The 18,157-nt window shown below is 42.5% G+C and overlaps 1 pseudogene across 1 annotated transcript; it reads left to right on the top strand.

Annotated features, from left to right (window-relative positions):
- The first annotated feature begins 16,762 nt into the window (after nt 1-16,762).
- Nucleotides 16,763-17,782, top strand: LOC308648178 (pyruvate dehydrogenase E1 component subunit beta, mitochondrial-like; annotated as a pseudogene). The gene has a single exon. The product of its transcript is annotated as a pyruvate dehydrogenase E1 component subunit beta, mitochondrial-like (transcript).
- Nucleotides 17,783-18,157: the final 375 nt, after the last annotated feature.

Raw genomic sequence — 18,157 nt, 5'->3', positions numbered from 1 at the left:
ATAGAGAAAAGTGTGATTTTTTTTTTCTTGCTTTTCTCAATTACAAAATAATAAGATGGTTGAAAATCCAATGGCAGAAACGTCAATATTGGCAGGGACAGCCGCAGGAAATCCAATTGCACAACGGGTGCCAGTTAAAGATGGTATGTGCTCTTCTCGGCTTTTCTTAATTGCAATTAGGACGAAATCTACTGATCTTATGGACTCACAAACAGAGGCTTGTTGGTAGGCCAGGGGTGGGTCTGAGCTACCCTTTCTGGGCCTCTTGCCTTTCTTTCCCCCTTTGAACATCATCTCTGATTGGGACTTTTAGCTGATTTTGAACATCAGCTCTCTAGTTTTTCTGGCATGTCAGAGGGCCAGATGTTTTTTATTTGAGAGCAAATTGACACATTAAATTACACTGTGCAAACATTAAAGCCAGCCGCGGGTAAACAGGCCGAGATTCATTGAATTTTACGGGTCACAATAATGTTTATGTAATTTAACAAATTCCTGCCCTGCTGCTGAGATTCTCCAAGAAGTATTAATCGAAGAAAGATGAGCCCTGCCCGGAGGCTCGCTGTCCCATCCACCCCAGCTTGGCCTCTCTTGCCAAGGCCAGCAGGTTTAGAGCTGGGTATCAGAATTTCACAGACAGAAAAATAAGTGATCCTTGTGAAGTCTCACTTAGTCTTAAAGACATCTCCCATTTTCGTCCGTGTGGAGTTTTACAAAATATTTGTGGCACACGATATCCATGGGGTTTGCCTGTCTGGGATCCATCCATTCATACTTTTGACAATACACTATGATTTTTCTCTAGCAACCATCAACCCCATCTCATGATCAGTTTCCATGATTCCTGAGGGCTGGAACCGCTCCCTTGCTCTGGGATGACACATGACACAGGTCTGGCCGATCAGAGCATTCTAAGCAGCCCCTGGCTGTGGTCATTGGTTCAGAGATAGGAACTTAATCCATTCTAGGTCAATTAACATCCACCTCCTCATTTTACAAAACTAGCAGGAAAAAGGCTCTCTTTTTACTGTCTTAAGTGGTAACATCAAATATAGGAATTGCTGGGTACCAGTTTGGAAAGTCTACTGGGGAAGGAGGCCAGCACAGAACAAAGTGAAAATGGAGAAGGGCAAACTCCCAATAAGATATTTTGAGTCCCTGGATCCAACTGTGGTCTACACCTGTGCTCATGGATTATGTGAGTGAATAATCCACGGTTTCAGCTAAGCCAGTCTGAGTTGAATTTCTGTCACTTGAACCACAGGATCTGTTCAACAAAGCAAGAGATTCCCCTGCACCACTCTAGAATAGGACCTCATCCCCATACCTCAGACCCCACTCAGAGTCCCCTGTGGGCTCTGCACTCACCTCTGATTCCCTGAAGCTTCCGAAGGATGCCACCTCCTCTGGAGCCAGGCTGGTCTGTCGATAGGCACATCCGCTTATCTCTCCTTGCCTTTTCTGATTTTCCTTTTATTGCCTTCATCACCAACTTCCTTCATCCACCATCCTTTATGGCCCGGTTTCGTGCCTCTGTCTACAAGGAGATCTCCAGGAGAACAAAGGCTTCGCTCCTGTGTCCCAGTAGGAGGGCCACAGTAGGTTCCATAATTCTTGGCCCTTAATTATATGAATTAAAAATCTTTTGGATGCTTCCTGTATTATATGGTTCTTTTTTCTCATTCGTCTCTTTCTAGCTTAAAAACCTCCTGGTATGGTTCTAGGCACATAGTCATAGATTTTTTTTAAAGAAAACAATGATTTGTAGTAATTTATTTATTTATTTATTTTTAGTAGTGGTTAACTTTATTTATTTATTTTATTTTTTATTGGTTGTTCAAAACATTACATAGCTCTTGACATATCATATTTCATACTTTAGATTCAAGTGGGTTATGAACTCCCATTTTTAGTATACAGATTGCAGAATCACATGGGTTACACATCCACATTTTTACATAGATTATTAATGTTTGAAGGTCTCTTAGAAATCATAAAGATTTCTCTGTCCCTATCATTTACAGATAAGGGAAACTGAGGCTCAGAGAGGCGAACTGACTTGCCCAAGGTCACAGAGGCTGCGTATTGCCATGCCAGAGATGAAATTCAAGCTTGGTTTTCTTTCCATTGCACCAAGATGCATCACTTTGATGGACTGATCTTCCAGTTAAGTATATGGATAGCTCAAATTGGCATCTTACCATCTATTAATGGAACTGAGTCAGCACATAGAGAAGAAAGAATATAGACTTGACAGAATCAAAAGAGCTGATTTCAAATTCCAGTGAGACTTCTTGACTTTGGACAAGTCCTTTCACCTTGTTAGACCTCCAGTTTTCACAACCACAAAAAAAGCGGGTGTCTTGCACTAGGCCTTGATGGTAAGTGAGTTTGATTTGTGACCATCACCCATTGGCTGGCGGGACTTCCTGAGTATTGTGTGGGAAGGTGAGGGTTTATCTGACACACTACGGCAGGTGCCATCACTGACCAGCCCAGTCTATCTTGTGACCAGGAGCAGGAGTGGGGCCAAGGCAGCGAGCATGACAGATTTTTGCCTACTCTGAATGGGTGTTTTTTTGAGTTCCTTCCTATTCTATATTTTAGGTCACTTACGCTCTGGTGAAATAGTCAACTTCAGAACACCTGCCTGTTCCACCAGCTGTGGGCTGCCTTCTCTGCCTCTGCCTGTCCCAGGGACCATGAAACCTCTGAACTCTAGGATCCACTAGCCACTAGGATCTAGCGCCACTCAGCCAACATTCACCTTGGTCTGACCTTAGATCCACTGAGTGACTGAAATTTGGGTTTGGTTTGTGAATTTGGTATAACCAGCATAGGGTGGGTCAAGGAGCTGAGGAGGGGCATGAGGTCATGGTGTAAAACTGAAGGTCAGGGGACTCTGGGGGGTCTGAGAAATCTACTTCTGTGTTTACTTTGTTCACCATCTGGCAACAGTCCTCTTTACCACTTCCAATGTGAAACAGAGGAAGAACCCCACAACTCGAGCCAGAGGCCAGGAAACACAGGTCACCCAGGGAAGGACATGTGCAGGGGTCCCCTTCTGAGGTATCAGACAAATGCCCAGCTTGAAGGTTCACACTCCATCAGGCTCTGTCTTCCTCACTTTACCTATTTTTCAAATGGAGAAAATGGTCCTAACACTGCAATGTCGTGATGAAATAATCCATTGAAATAAGTTTCACCCAGTGCCCAACCCACAGGGCTTGGCAGGTACCCGCCATCTTCTTTCCACCCCAACCCCAGCTCGATTCACCTCCAGCCTAAGGAAGTTCAAGCACCCATTTAAAATTAAGCCTGCCCTGTGTGGAGTGATAGAAAGGCAAAATTGAGTAGGACATATATTTTTGGCCCTATTTTAGTTACAAGCCACAGGAATAAAATCCAAAGTAGTTATAGCTTTTAAAAAAAGTGTGTGTTGGGGGGGTTGATTGGCTCATAAAGTAAGCTGCCTTCAAGCATGGAAAACTCAAGTGATAGCATTGGAGATTCTTCTCTTCTCCATCTGGGTCCCCTCCTCTCCCTTTCCCCCACCCTGCTCCTGTCTTATTTCAGACTGATTGTCATAGGCAAGGAGGACATTGGAAGCCCAGTCAACTTAGCAAAATCCAAAGCAGAAAGAAGGAAGGCTTCTGATTGGCCTGGCTCAGGTCATGTGCCCATGAAGGACCCTATCACCATAGGCTGAGTAAAATGGGGTGTTCTTATTGGATGGGCTTGGGCCTTGCTGCCAGGGAGCTGGTAGGATCCGCTGCTGTATCCAGTCTTAAAGGAAACAGTTCCCCACAGGAAGGAAAGGTGCTGCAGGTGAGGGCAGGTGGGTGGAGTTAAACCATTGGTGTCTGCAGGGGTTCTGGAGAGGAGGATTTTCCTCTTTTAGGAAATTCACTGGGATGCACCGGTGGAGTCCCTCTGGATTTTCATACCAAGTGCTCCACGCCCTCCTATCTCCCATGAAGGCAGGAATGATCTCAACTCCCCACTGGCATTTAGTCCCCTCCTGCACAGGGGCAGGAAGCCAGTGGCAGTGTGACCAGCAGTTCTCTGGGTCTCTAGTTTTCTCCAGAGAACATAATGACATGATGCTGACCGCACAGCCCATGGAGCAGGGCCCAGTGGTGCAGAGGCTCTGAGGCTGTGGTCTAGCTCCTGCCAAGGTCAATTCCTTTCTGTCTAACTTTAGAAGTTCATGGTTGGCTTCCCTTGCTTCAAAGCAGTCAAAGTATTCAACTCCAGAGGGTGTGTATTTTTAAAACAACAACAGCAAAAAAAATCAAAACAAAGGGGTGGGTGGGGGGTGGAATCCAGTGATCTTTCAGAGTCAAAGAGACTCTCTTTAAGAGCTCTGGGCTTCACGGAAGTGCCCAGTGACTGTGGTCACCCGAATTAAACATTTCTACTCTGTTTTTAAAGCTAAAAAAAAAATTCGAAATGACCTTTAATTAGTAGAGCCACTTCTTTCCTTCCCATCAAAGCCAAGTGTTTCTTGAGCAGAGCTACATTTCCTAAAAAGGCCTGGAGCTGGAAGCTGAGCTTCCTCACCACTGCACAGAGTCCTGCCCCCCAACAGCATTCCCCTGGGGCTTTGTGGCTGTGCTGAATGGGTGTTGTGTGCAAACAAAGGGGGAAGAGAGGCCCTGGAGATGTGACCGCAGGGAGGAGGACTGGAGGTCAGGGAATCTGGCTCAGTTCCCACTTTGCTCTTTTACTAGCTGTATGCACAGAAGCAAGCGCCCAGATCTCTGCCATCTCTACTTCCTCATCTTTTAAGGGTTGGCTGGGAGTGATTTCTGGCCAGCCCTAGCTGGTGAAAGATTCAGCTTTTTGAAAAGTACCAAACCCTCTACAAAAGAATGAAATTATTGCTAATCTATCCAAAGCCGGAGTCCTCCTGCTGCTCCTGCTCCTCCTCCTCCTTCTCCCTTGGTTTCAATCTCCCTTCCCCTTTCTCTGTGTCTTGGCCCACCCCCTTAATTCCTCTCTTCCTTCTCTGTCCCAACCTCCTGGTCCTATGGCTGCTTTACCCATCTGGTTCCCAGCAATGGGAAGCTCCAAGGGAGAGATCATGGAGGTGATGCTGGTGCTGGGGAGGAGGCCGGTTCCCGAGAGTATCAGATTGGGCTCGTGGAGGCGTGCTCACTCAGAGATTGCACTCATGTGTCTTCTCCAGGTCGGCTGGCCTCTCTCCATTGCTCCCCTTGGCCGCGAGCTCTGCAAGAAAGCATCCGTCCTTTCAGATCCAACTGGTGGCGCAACCCTCCAAGAAATTTTCCTCTGTTGGCTGCCCAAGTTGGCCAGACAATTTATCTGGGGGTCACACATCATCCCAAGGGAATGCATATTTTTTTCTGAAGGTCACGGCAGTGGATGGAGAGAGAGGAGGCTTGAAATAAAGCACCCGGAGACTCAGAGAAGACAAGTGTGTACTAGGGCTTGCCCAAATTTTGGGAGGGATTTATGGACCCTCTTGAAGGGACTCTCCCAGGCAGTTGGGGACAGGCCAAGCCCACAGGCTGCACAGTTTCCAAGTCTCCTGAGCTTTCTTTACTCAGCTCCATTTAACGCAGAGAAAGAAAAGCACAACACACTGGCTACAGCCGCAGGTCTGTGCCCTGAAGGACCCCGAACAGACAGGTTTCTAACGACTTTTTAAATTTCCTTAGTGTTTTTTTTAATTGAGGCATAATTTTACAGTGAAATGGAATTATCTCTTCTTCTGATAAATGTATATGCCATGTCAACCAAGATTCAGAACATTTTATTGCCCCAGAAAGTTTTTTTGGTGTCACTTCCAGACATTTCCACCCAAGAGGCGAAGATCCTTCTGATTTCTCTCACCAGAGCGGAGTTTTGCCTGTTCTAGAATTCTGTGTAAATGGAAACATATAATATGTTTTGTTTTGTGTACTGTTCCTTCCACTCAATATAATGTCTGTGAGGTTCATTTGTGTTGGGTGAGTTCTGTTCCAGAGTATGAAGATGACATAGTTGATTTATCCAGGGCCTCTGGATGGACATTTTTTTTTTTTTTTTTTGGTACTAGGGATTGAATCCAGGGGTGCTTAGCCACAGAGCCACATCCCCAGCCATTTTTTTTGTTTTTGATTTGTTTTGTTTTTTTTAAATTTTGAGACAGGTTCTCGTTGAGTTGCTCAGGGCCTCGCTAAGCTGCTGAGTCTGGCTTTGAACTCTGAATCTCCCTAAGGTATGTGGGACCACCACACCAGGACTAGGACATTTTAGTTGTTTCCAGTTTAGAGCTATTTTAAAAAGGCTGCAATGTTCCTTCGTGTATAAACTGTTATGTCGACATTCACTTTCCTTTCTCTTTGATGTGTACCTAGTAGTGGAATTTCTGGATCATAAGTAGGCAAATGTTTGCATTTATAAGAAATTTATAATTGAAATGGTTGTTTTGTTTTATGTTCTCACCAGCAGCGCATGAGGTCTACATCCTCACCAATGTTTTGCGTTGTCAGTTTTAATGTTAGCCATTCTAGTGATGTGTGATCGCAGTTCATCCTGATCTCAATTTGCATGTCTCTGAAGCTTCCAGATCTTGCACACTGCTTCATATGCTTATTGGCTCTTATAGCCCAAGGTTACAAATACATTATCCTAGGTTTTCTTCTAAAAACTCAATAGTTGTAAGCCCCTACCTTTAGATCTATATGTTTAAAATTAATGTTTATATGTAGAGAAGCAGAGGATCCAATTTTATTTTTACCATACATTTACCCGGTTGTTTAGTGTTTATTGCAAAGACCTTCTTTGTTCTGTTAAATTGGATTAGCACATTGGTTGAAAAGCAACTTGCAGTAAGTAGTAGGTCTGTTTCCAGTCTTTCTACTCTGTCCATTCCACTGTCCATCCTGATGCCAGCATCATGCTGTCTTGACCATGAAACTGGACAGTAAGTCTTGAAGGCAGACAGGAAATTCTCCGAATTTCCTTTTCCTTTTCAATATTCCTATCTATTCTATATCTTTGCTTTTTTATATAAACGCTTAATGACATGTTTCTTGTCATTTTCTACAAAAAAAAAAAAAAATTGATGGGGATTGCTTTAATCCATAGATAAATTTGGGAAGAACTGACATCTTAACAATTTTGAGTGTTTCAATTCATGAATATGGAATATCTCTTCATTTATAAGATGTATTTAAATGTCTTTTAGCAATGTTTTGTCATTTTTATGACAAATATTGCTCAGACTTTGTTAAATTTATTCCTATTTTGTGTTTTAGGATATAAATGTAGAATGACTTTTTAAATTCTTATTTTCCTCTTATTTTGTTTACGGCTTATGTATAGAAAGACAGTAGACTTTGGTATATTGACTTTGTATCCTATGACCTTTCTGAATTCACTTATTATTTCTAGGAGTTGCTTTATAGAATTCTTAGGCTTTTTTTTTTACATTAAAAAAGGACTGAAAACATTAATTTTAAGAAAGGGGGATGTCTGGAAAGTTGGCTTTATTTCTCTCGTTCCAATTTTAATGCCCTTTGCCTTTTACTTCTTTTTTGTTCTACGTGTTATACTGTGTAGGAGCACCAAAATAATTCTGAATAAAACTGGTGACAGCAGACATCCTTCCCATACACCCATCCTGGGGGCAGAGCATTGGATATTTTTGCATCATTTACATTTACCTTAAGTGAATCATTAAAAGATACCCTTTATCAAATTGAAGAAGTTTTTCTCTATTTCTAGTTTGATGAGATTAGTTTTGTCATGAGTGGATACTGAATTTGCCAAATGTGTACTGTAGATTTATGAAATTGATCATATTTTTTTCTCTTTTATTCTATTAGTATAGTGAATTACATTGTTTGGTTTTTCAAATGTTAAACCAACTTTGTGTTCCTGGGACAAAGCCCAGTTGGCCATGATATGACCATTTTTGTGTTAGTAAGTTTCATTTTTGTGAACATTTCCTTATGGAGTTTTGTATCTCTGTTCACGAAGGATATTGCCCTGTAATTTTCTTTTCTTATACCTTTCTCAATGAAAGGTATCATTGACAATGTCAAAATGATATCAGGACCATTTTTATGTGAGCCACACAAAATGAATTGTGAGGTATTACCTTGTCTGTCTGATACATTTCTGGAAATATTTGTGTAAGAGTGATATTATTCTTTCCTGAACTTTCAATGAATTTAATGAGTGAGACCACCAAAGACTGGAGTTTTCTCTATTGGGAGAGTAATACAATAAAGGCAATCTCTTTAATAATACAGAACTCTTTTGAGTTTTTGTCTTCTTGCATCAGTTTTGGTAAGTTGTGATTTTCAGATAATTTGTCCATTTTACCAGGGTTTTCAAATTTATTAATATTCTTATTTATAATATCCTCTTATTTTCCCTTTAGGATCTGTGAGATCTGTAGTGATAGCACTTCTTTCATATTTTTTCATACTATATTTCATACTATAAACTTGTATTTTTTTCTTTTTCTTCTCAATAAGTTTTACTAAGGACTTATCAATTTTATTGATCTTTTAAGAGACCCAATTTTTCCTATGTTAGTTTAGTTTTAGAAATTGCTTTTCTCTTTTATAACTGTTCTTTCTAATCTTTACTATCTTCTTCCTTCTACTTTTTCTGGGCTTAATTTTTTTTTTCTCTGTACAAGCTTAATTTGGACCTCTTTTTATTCTTCCCGAATATAAGCATTTAAAACTATAAAGTTACGTACAAGATTAGTCATATCCCACAAATCTTGATGTGCTTCATTTTTATTCACTTTAAAATATTCCTAATTTTTATTACAATTTCTTCTTGGTCTTCTGTATGTTAAAGTGTGTGATTATTTCCAAATATTGGGATTTTTCTAAATGTATAAATATATGACTATCATTGACTTCTTATTTCATTCCACTGTGGTGAGAAAACATATTGTAAATGATTTCAGTCCTCTCAGACATCTTGAGATATGTCCTGTGGTCCAGCATAGGATGGCCTGATTGCTTCTTTGCACTTGAACGTATATTCTGCAGCTGAGTATAATATACATCCATAAATATCGATGGGCCAAGATGGTAAATAGTGTTGTTCAAATCTTTTTACACTTACTGATTGTTCTTCAGCCACTGTCTGTTTTAAAATTGCTAAAAGAAGAGTATCAGCACCCCCAACTCTGCCCATTTTTCTACTTCTGCCTATAGTGCTATATGGTTTTTCTTCTTACATTTTAAACTTTATTACTATACACATGCATGTTACAATTATATTACCATTTCTTTATTTTCTTCTCTACATTTTTTATTGATGCACTATCATTGTACTTAATGGTATCATGTTGTTACATATTCATGTATGCACACAATATAACAATGTACTTTGACCAATGTCTGTTTAATTCATTTGCCCAATTATTGAGTTTTTGTTTGTTTTTTTAATGATGAATATTTTTAGTTCTTTGTATATTCTAGATATTAATCTCTGTCAGAAGAGTAGCTACAAAGATTTTCTCCCATTCTGTAGGTCCTCTCTTCACATTCTGTTTCCTTTGCTGTGCAAAAGCTTTTTAATTTGATGCCATCCCTTTTCTTAACTCTGGGCATTATTTCCTGAGCTTTAGGGATCCTACTGAAAAAGTCATTGCCTATGCCTATATCCTGAAGTGCTGACTCTGGTTTCTTCTAGGAGTTGCATAGTTTCTGTTCTAATCCTAGTTCTCTGAGACTTTGTGTGTATGTGTGCAGGTTGAGAGATAAGGATCTAGTCTCATTCTTCTACATATGGAAAGTAAGTTTTCCTAGCACCATTTGTTACAAAGGCAATCTTTTTTCCAACATGTGTTTGGGCACCTTTGCCAAGAATCAGATGACTCTGGATTTGCCTCTGTGTCTTCTATTCTGTACCATTGGTCTATGTGTCTGTTTTTACACCAATACCATGCGGTTTTTGTTACGATAGTATAGTAATATACTCTATAGTATGATTTCAAGCCAGTCCCTGTGGTGCCTCCAGCATTGCTTTTTTGCTTAGAATTGCTTTGGCTATTCTGGGTCTTTTATTTTTCCAAATGAATTTGAAGACTGTTTTTTCTAGTTCTGTGAAGACTATTATATTACCATTTCTATGTCTTCTAATAAATTCACCTTTTTATTGTGAAACGATAGTTCTCCCTGTCTTGATGCCAGTCAAGGTTCTTTCTGTTAATGTTGGTACCTTTTTTCATAGTTTTACTTTTTCTATCTGTCATTAGATTTAAAATATGTCTTTTAAATACCACTTTATCTTTACTCACATACTTACCATTTTTAATATTCTTCATTTCCTTTTGTAGATCTGAGTTTCATTTACCTTCCGATTGAAAAACTTCTGCTGTCAATAAATACTCTCAGCTTTAACTTATCTGAAACTGCTTTATTTTGTCCCCACTTTTGAAGACTATTTTTCTCTGGACATGAGTTCTAGATTATGAAGTACTGGGTAAACCACTTTTCTCTTTCAGTACATTTCATATTTATTGTCATTTCATATTTAGTGCTTTAAACTGTCATTTAATTGAACTTTAATGACATCACTTTCATATTTGCTCCTGAGTTTGTAATAAGCTACTTTTTTCCATGACTGCTTTCTCTTGATTTTTTGAATTTCAACAGTTTGACCCTGATATATCTCAGTATAGGTTTCTTTACATATATATTATATTTGGGATTTGCTAAGATTCTTACATCTGTAGGGTGATATTTTTCACCAAGCTGGAAGATTTTCACCATTATTTATTCATAACCTTTTTTTCCTTTTTTTTTACCCAATTGAATTTCTATTGATTTGTCTTGAGTTCACTGAATATTTCTCTCATTTCTAATCTGCTATTAAGTCTAGCCAATAAATTTTTCATTTCAAATATTCTTTTCAATTTAAATAGTCCCACCTTTCTTTATTTTTAAATTCATTTCCTATCTATTTACTCCTTATGACCACATCTTCCCTTTAGTTCTGGAACGTATTTATAATAAAAGCTTTAAAGTTATTGTCTGCAAACATTTGAGTCATCCTGGCATCTCTTTCTACTGACTCCTTCTCTTGATCTTAAACTACATTTTCTTTTAACTTCTAAGGCCTACTAATTTTTAAAAATTTACACTGGACATTGTCGGTGATACATTGTAGACTCTGGATTCTGTTATCTTCTTCTAAGAATGTTAGTTTTTTTGTCTGTTTTTTATTGAGACATAATATTTATACATCTTTATGAGGTACAGTATAATAATTTGACATATATGTGTGGTGTATAATGATCAAATCAGGATGAAAGCACTTGCATCTTCTCAAATATTAATTATCTCATGTTGGTAACTTTCCTACTCTTCTAGTTACTCTGAGGTCTATTATAGATTGTCAGAGCCAATAGTCACCCCACTGTATTATGGAAAACCAGAACTAATTCCTCCTCTCTGACTGTTCTGGTGTCCCTTATCTAAAAAATGTTGCTTTTTTATTCTGGCTGGTAGTTAAGTTGCTGTGTGATCACTCTGACCTTGCAGGAGCTTGGCTTTGGATATTGTTCAGACATGTATTTGGTTTACTTTTGTTTTGACATGAATCCCTTAGTTCTGAGACAGAGACTTATTTTAAAAGTTAACTTGGTGGGAATCAAACTCTAAATTCCATCTCTGCAGCTGGAATTTCTGCTTAGTGTTTACAGACTTCCCACCCTCATGGAATGTAGCTCAGGGTCAGTTGGTCAAGGATTTAAGGGTACTTGATATGCAGATTTTAAAGCTTACCTTCCAAAAAGCTTCTCTCCTTTTCAGGACGTTTCCCCTTAAATTCTAGGCTTTCTGGTAGCATTGAGTGTCAGTCAGAAGAACTTTCTATTTTTTTTTCTACTTGAATTCTAGTTACCCTGCCAGGAAGACAGTGCAGTGCACTTAGCGGAAAAGCCATATAAACATGAATTCCACCCAGTGAAGTTATCTTCTTTCAAGAGTCAAACTCACCCCAGTTTTGGCAGCTTTCCAATGCTTTCAAATACTTGTGTGTTTTTTTATATTTATTTAATACCTTAAAACTGTTTTATATGGGAGAGTGAGTACCACATGAGCTGCTCGGACATGACTAACATGGGAACTTAGCTACTGTACTACCCAAGTTTGGGAAAAGTGCTGCCCAGAGAGGAACAGTGGCCTGCTCCATATCACATCGCCATTTCTGTGGGAGCCAAGTCCTGAGGCCAGGTTTCCTGGCTCCTCTGGCCGTGTCTTGCTGTTAGGTGACCTTTAAGGCTTCATAAGAGGAGATCAGAGGAGATTCCTGTAGCCTCGGGGATTCTCACTGCAGGCAGGCAGTGGGTTAGGTCACTCAGAGCCACCAAGGGGCCAGGCAGTAGGTCATAGAGGCAGAGGCACCAAGGGAGCAGGGATGCCACGTGGCCCTGGGTTCAAGTACCACCGAAGGGAGTCCAGACTCACAGGGATCTTAAACTCAGTCCACCCAGAGCTAGACCGTCATGGCTGACCCTGGCCATGAGGTCTCTTCTTCCATGGTCAAGGCCATGGCATCCATTTTGGAATCGGAGAGTTGACCTTGACGCCTCCCTGCTGGAGGACAGACTGGCACAGGTTCCACATCCCAGGACACCCGTCGTAGTACAGCTCCTCCTTCTGATCTCTCTGGTCCCTGTTCTTGATGAAGCGTTCTTTCTTTCTCCCCGTCAGCCCTGTAGAATCATGACAGCTGCCGAGGTCGGGCTAACCCCTGCACTCCCTCCTTTATTTCCATAGCTGTCAGCCCCAACGCTGATCCTGTCCCTTTTCGGTTCTCTCAAAGTCTCCTGCGGGGAAACAGGTTAACATCTGGCCATAATATGAAATGAGCCCTAATAGTAATTGTGAACTTGGGGGGGCATCGAGCTCCCCAGTGGGTCACCACCCTCTCCCCTCCGTCTGCGGACACCCAAGGAGGAGGGGGTTCTCAGTTGCTCTTGGCTGCTTCCCCATCCAAACTCACTTACCCTAAGTCAGGAGGTCTAAAATTGAAACATTTTGGCTTTAAAAGGGACGGGGGTGGGGGGCTAAGCTTACATTTTTAGACACAAAGAGGATAAAGAACAAAAGAAGCAATAAGATGTTCAGATCCGTGTAATATGGACCACCTTGTAATAAAATCAGTTTGTTAAAAGTAAGGGTAAGAAGTCTCCCCAGTCATCTCCCGACTCTCATTCTTAAAGGAGGCTAAAGATTGACTTCATGTTTTCAAAGTTCCAGAAAGTGAAAGAACAAGAGGCCAGACCTTAGGCAGAGCTGCTCCCGTGGCCACTCCTTCTGGGTAAGGACGTGAAGGTGACCGTAATCATGGCAGGCAGCTCACAGGGTCACTGCTGGCTTCAAATAAGATAGCAAAGGCAAAGGCCCTTGGAGAAATTCAAAGTGTCGTGACAAAAGGAATTATTATACCAGACACATTTGTGTTCATCTTGCCTTCTCCTGAGAGGAGTCTGTCGCTCCAGCCCCGCCAGGCTCATAATATTCCAGAGACAAAAGATAGCTTGAACCATTGAGGGAGGGCCACCTGGAAGGAGGCAGTCCTGGGGGTTTCCAGGGGACCCTGAGAGTCACGGATGTTTCTAGGAGGCCCCAGGACCATCCAGAGAGTCCGTGGTGACAAGTGCCAAGGCAGGCCATGACACTGAGGCCGTGGAGACCTGGACTCTACCTGGTCCACGTACAGACAGGCCCACCTGCCCCACCTCACCGCTGCACGGTGACATGCACATGTGGGGCATCACTCCTGGGAGTCTCGGGGAGGGTGAGATGGAACCTACAGGGCCCCACCCATTTCTGGTGTCCTAGTTGTCACCTTCGTCTTCGTGTGCTGACTGTGCAAGACAGGCCTTTAAAGGGAGCAGTCTCACAGGCCTCCTCGGCCTCAGCCTCTGCCTGCGGTGCAGTGTGTTTTTCATCAGGAGGCTGTCGGGAGGCCAGACACCACGCAGCCTGCACAGCCTCCAGACGCAGGCCCCCCCACCATGTCCTCCAGGCCTCTGACTCCTGCTCCAGCCCAGGTTCCACGTGGCGCTGTCTTGGCAGTGGCCTGGGGAGGGAGGCGTTCTTGGGTTCTCTTGCTAGGGAATATCAGGACATTCAGCAGGATTTAGGTTCCCAACTGGAACTCCAGGCTATCCCCTTAATTGATTTCTTTTGTTTCCTCCAAGTCCTCAAAAATGTGTCGACATCCATTTGGAGCAGCCATCCGCCAGGCGAGCGCGGGCCAACTTTCTTCAATTAATGAGCTGAGACTGAAGTTGAGATCTTTGCTTTTCACAGCCATGGCTGGAGATTGACCTTGCCGTGGTGATAAAAAATAAATGTTGTTGGTGCTGTGTCTGTGAAATATAAGTTATTAAAAAAGTGGCCCCACCAGCTTGCCCCGGAGCGGGTTACCGTGGATGGCTGGGGTTTGAGCGGCGGCTGGACTTCCCCTGGGCTCCCCTCTGACCTTGGCTTGCTCTCGGCTGCACTTCTGCCCAAGCCCATCCCCTGCCCAGCGTGCCCGCTCCATAACCCTTCTGCTCGAGAATCCCAGCCGGCCTTGAAGACCCCGCTATCTGGATTTCATATTCATTCAACAATCATTTATTGAAGGCATACTGTGCACCACGCTCTTCCATTTATCCATTCTCATTCTATCAACATTTGTTACCAGAACATCTATTAGGAGAACCAGGGGGATACTGCCCTCCTCCTCAGTGAGCTGTGGGTGTTGGAGGAACACCCTAACATGGCATGTAGGTTCAGGGCAGTGATAGATATATCCAGGTGTACTGGGAAACTGGGAAGGGGCACTTATTTCTGAACAAAATGTCATATTTAAAAAACATGTTCGCAATGAACACTTTCAAATATGTAAAAATATTAGACAAATTTACACAAGGAACTCCTAGGTGCCCATCCCCCAGCTTTAACACCTATTATTTCTCAGGCAGTCCTTCATCTAGATTCCTAACTACTTCCCCATAGCACTCTTGCATGATTTTGAATCAAATCCCAGATATCGCAGGGTTTTGTTTATGAATCCTCAGTCTTCTAATGTGTACCTTTCATCGACTTTAAGCTGATCTTGATAAGGGAGCCACCAAGTTATCTAAGAGGCACTGCCTGGACTTGATACTAGATAAATCCCCCCCCCCCATACTTATAAATGATGTGGCTTTGAACAAGTTACTTAACCTCTCTGGGCCTTATTTATTTATTTGTACTGGGGATTGCATCTAGGGTGCTTAACCACTTAGCCACATCCTCAGCCCTTTTTAATATTTTATTTAGAGATGAAGTGTCTTTAAGTTGCTTAGAGCCTTGCTAAGTTGCTCAGGCTGGCTTTGAACTTGTGATCCTCCTGCATCGGCCTCCTGTGCCCTGGGATTACAAGTGTGCGCCACCACGCCTGGATCCTTACATTCTTCATGAGGACGATATGACTGAGCTCCCAGAGTTGTTCTGATAATTAAGTGAGATAAAGTACATAAAGTGGCAAGCAAGATACCTGGCACCAAGTAGGTACTCTGCAGATATTTCTCCCCAGGTCCATGTTTCTCCTGGATGAACAGGAGAGTGCTACAAAGCCTCTGAATAAATTCGATTGTGCAATTGGAAGATTCTAGAAGACAGACACCTGATCACGGTGTACCCAGCCCAGGCACCTGCTGTAGTGAGACCTTGTCTTCAACGTCAACCTCTCTCACCTAACTACTTAGATAGCAGGGACCATCCACTGACCACATGTCTACCTCATGTGGTTTCACTGAAGATAGGAGTCACCTAGATTTTGCAGAGTGCAAGTCATGAGGTTGGCATTACTTTCCCATCTCCTAGCTCACAGGGGAAGAGGAGACACTTGGCAACAGGGAACGTGCACACCCAAACCAAGCACCCTCAAGCTTTCCTTCAAAAGTCCCGACCGGCTTCTGGCAACTGTTGCAAGCACCAGATTCCTCTCTACTCTGGGTGGCAGCTGGCGATAAAGCCCCAATAACTCAGACAAATGTGGCTGACGCCAGAGAGGAGTCAAGGGCCTGGCTGCGACGTCTGGGGCCAGCTTGGGCTTGGACCTCGCTGTGTGTTTACAAGTTTCCCTTTGACAATTCAGTTTTGAAGATGGGCTTCATTAAAGGGCAATTATAGGTTAAGTAACTTGTTGGCTCGCTGCCTAATGTGGAAAACTCGACTGTGACAATCAGATAATTCTGAGATTAAGCAAGACAGCAATTGCTACTGAAAGAAGCAGCTTAGCAAGGGGATAAAAGACTCTCCAGCCATGACCTCATCCCAGCTGCCCCGTCTGGGCAGGAAGTCTGAATTCAGGGGCCCGCGGGCTCTGGGAACCTCTGCGTTGGGGGGTGACCTCTTCTGGGAAAGGGGACCCTGGAAGGCAAAGTGCTTTCCCACTGGGATCGGAAGATGGCCCTTTTCCTACGGGGCTCAACTCTTCTAGAGGCTTCTCCTGGGCATCAGGGGCTAGCCCAGCTGTGTGCTTGGCCTCTATCTGTACCTTTCTCTTTCTCACCAGCACAACTTTGCTGGAATCTTCTGCTAGTATTATTCATGGAGTTTTTCTGACCCATAAAGGGATGCTCCACATCAAATTCCTGCAGCAGTTTGTGTTAAGTAGGAAGCTTTTTATTATATGTCACCCCAAAATATGACTTGTGTAGAAAGCGGGGTTTATCAACTCTTGTAACTTACAAGCCCAGAGGATGGGGTGGCAGGAGGACACAGTCAAGATGGTGGTGGTATCTGGGCTGGTGCAAGGACCCCTTCAGCAGGTCTCTGGGCTGCCAAACTGCCAACAGTGTCAGGTGAAATGATGCCATCAATCAAGGCATGGATGAGGAACTGGAAAGAGAGGAGAAATCATTTCCACTTGGGGAAGAAGTGGCCCAGTATGACAGGACATGTAAGGTTAGCTGAGGCCTGTGGAAAAAATATGGACATGAGGATTATAGATACTCTCATATCTGAGACGGGCTTTGCTAGAATTGCTGTCAGTGGAGCTATGTCTGGGTTGTGGCCCATTTGTGAATTTATGACCTTCAATTTCTCTGTGCAAGCCACTGACCAGGTTATAAATTCAGCTGCCAAGACCTACTATATGCTGGGGGGCCTCCAGCCTGTGCCCATAGTCATAGGGAAGCCAGTGGCACCTCGGTGGGTGTGGCTGGCCAGAACTCACAGGGCTTTGCCACGTGGGATGGGAAGTCCTTAGGCCTTAAAGGTGGTCATCCCCTGGAATTCAGAGGATGCAAAAAGGTTTTATTAACTCAGATATTGAGATAACAATCCAGGGATAGTACTGGAAAATTAGTTGATGTATGGAGTTCCTTTTGAACTTCTTGCAGAAGCTCAGTCAAAGATTTTCTGGTTCATATTGGAAAAGTCAAAATAGAAAGCCAAGGGACCGTGATTTCCCACACAAGACCTGAGTGCCACTGCTGAGAAGTTGCAACGGTGCTGTCTAAAGAAGAAATTGAAGGTGAGGTGATCAGTATGGGTACCATCAGACCAATGGATGTTGAAACCATAGAAACCAACATTATGAAGACAAATTGTCTCTGAGCCCTGGAAGGAGGCCGGCCCCAGTTTGCAGTAGGAGCTAAAATTTGTGCCAGGATCATGGATGACCTTGCATTCAATTTCCTGGATGTTTTGCTATTGGTGTACCTATGCCTTATGCAAAGATTCCAAAAGACAGAAGACCTCAAGTCAAGGACATCATATTTGCAATCAAGAAACGTGAACTCTAGTTTGGACTTGAATATCAAGTCACTGAAATTTACTTAAAGTACTTGCTGGGATTTCACCTGGATGGTACTGCAAGACTTCATTACTCATAAAGTTATCTCTAAGGCAACAACAGGTGTTTTTGTATTGATGGGATGTTTAAATGCATCCATGAGGGGGGAAAGCTCTGCTCTCCTGCCCTGGATTCCATGCTTTCATTGTTACGGTTGCCCTGTTCTTTGAATAAATTAATATAAAATTTTACCTCTTTTGCTAGAAGGACAGGATATGCATGTGGCACTGTACCAATGAACGATATATGTGAAAAAGGTAACTCACTTTTCTTTTTCTTTTCCTTTTTTTTTTTTTTGCCTTTGCTTAAGGGGGGATTTTGTTTT

This window comes from Spermophilus citellus (assembly GCF_964194105.1).
Source record: "Spermophilus citellus genome assembly, chromosome: 4".
NCBI classification, from domain to species: domain Eukaryota; kingdom Metazoa; phylum Chordata; class Mammalia; order Rodentia; family Sciuridae; genus Spermophilus; species Spermophilus citellus.
This window is presented reverse-complemented; position numbering and strand designations above follow the sequence as displayed.